Source organism: Octopus bimaculoides, chromosome 4 (assembly GCF_001194135.2).
Source record: "Octopus bimaculoides isolate UCB-OBI-ISO-001 chromosome 4, ASM119413v2, whole genome shotgun sequence".
NCBI lineage: Eukaryota > Metazoa > Mollusca > Cephalopoda > Octopoda > Octopodidae > Octopus > Octopus bimaculoides.
The window spans coordinates 135813110-135815027 of NC_068984.1; positions in this window are offsets into that span (position 1 = coordinate 135813110).

The following is a 1918-nucleotide window of genomic DNA, read 5'->3' on the forward strand; positions in this document are numbered from 1 at the left end:
GGGGGGGGGGGTGCAGTTAAGCACCTTTGCTTTCTTTCTGAATGGCAGTGCCCCAGCGAGATCACAATCGCAGGCTGCAAAACGAACGCGTAAAAATTATATCCCCGCCGGATTTTCATTGGTGTATGTCATTTTCCAAGGAAAGTAAGAGCCTGTTTATTGACTGATTGATCTGCAAGAAATAGAAAACAATCCCCTCTCATATTGCCGAGTAATCTCTTTCCAAGAAGAACACGGAATGCTTTTAATCATAGATTTTCACAATCATAGCTGGCCCTATCCTGGACAGTAATAACTCTTACAGATATAAAAGTTACTCCACCATTCAGATGTGCCGAATAAATAGCAAGTTACTATTCTACTTCAGAGCACGACATACCTAACCCGACCCTTACTCTTCCAATCATCTTACCCATCACCTGTCGTTAATAAGGTTATTCTTTCATTGACAAATACATCTGATTAGAGAACCTTAGGCAATCGATTCATTTTTATCACAAACGCAGAAGATGAAAAATATATGTATGTTTGAAGAATGATATGAATTTTAGATTGTTGTTTTCAGAAAATGAAATAGCATAAAAATCAAAATACGAAGATAGTGTTATCGCTAAAATTCTCAGGACCAATATTCATAGATATATGTGCTATATTTTGTATGTTATTCACCGCTTAGAAGATGAAAAACCATTAACTTTTTGGCCGTTTTAGAACATCACCATATCTATATGTGTTTCGATATGTCGGTCGCTGGAAATGACTTTTTATTTAAGCAAAAATCACTTTCAGACAAGCTGTCTCCATTTGAATGTTTACGAGAATATTTACAGCCTCTCCTTTGAATAAGTTTTAAGAAAAAAGATTGCGTATAACATTTACAAAACTATAGGGTGTTATACCACCAACAAACAAGATTTGAGCGTTGTTGAATGAATCTTATCAAAATGTTCTGGCAGAATGTAAATAGGATTAATTCTCACTCCCTCTTGCTTTTGTTATCTTCCCTGGTTCTTCTTTCTCGTATATAAATGTTTGAATATGAAAGTCACACATACACACAAATGAATGCAAACATTTGCTCAGCCAAACAGACACATAAGCACACCAAACACATAAGCACGCACGCATTCACTGTACCTATGAGTATGTGCATGTTGGCGTAAAATTATGTTTAAATAGCATTGACTCGCATGTGTTTGCCACGAGAGAGAGAGAGAGAGAGAGAGAGAGAGAGAGAGAGAGAGTAGATACAAGCGAGACACAGTAAAACATTTAAAAGAAATCCCGTTTGTATACTGACACTACCTTTGATAACATTCAGTCAGCAAAGCTCAAATTTTGTTTATCGTGTGTGATCTTGTAAAGTTACACTCACAAACGCACATACATGCCCCCACGGACTCACACACTCACGCACACATACATCCCCCACGCACTCACACACGCACACTCACACACGCACACGCACACAGACAAACATACAAACATACATGTATAGTTGGAGAAAGAATCTATATTCTACCGTGCGTGCGAGTATGCCACTATTACATTAAGAAATTAGTCTTCTGTGAGATAATTGGTAAGGATTGTGCCAATCTTCGATTGCTAAACTCCTTCAGTAATTCTTTAATTTGTCTCAGAACCTCTATGTACCTAAAAATCATTTCAGATTTATGAGAATAATATGCAATCACGTGAATGATAGAGAGATGAAATATTCTGGCAAAATACCTTAATAGCGCAAGTCTTTTATGTTCTGAACTTGAGAAAAACACTCCAATTACAATCAATTCACTTAAAGTCCGAAACCTCATCACACAAGCATCGTTTATCTTCTCTGTAGTGTTCCAACGTTAGTATATTATAGCTGTATTTAAAGTACACGATTATCGAGATCACTGAAATTAATTATGCTATA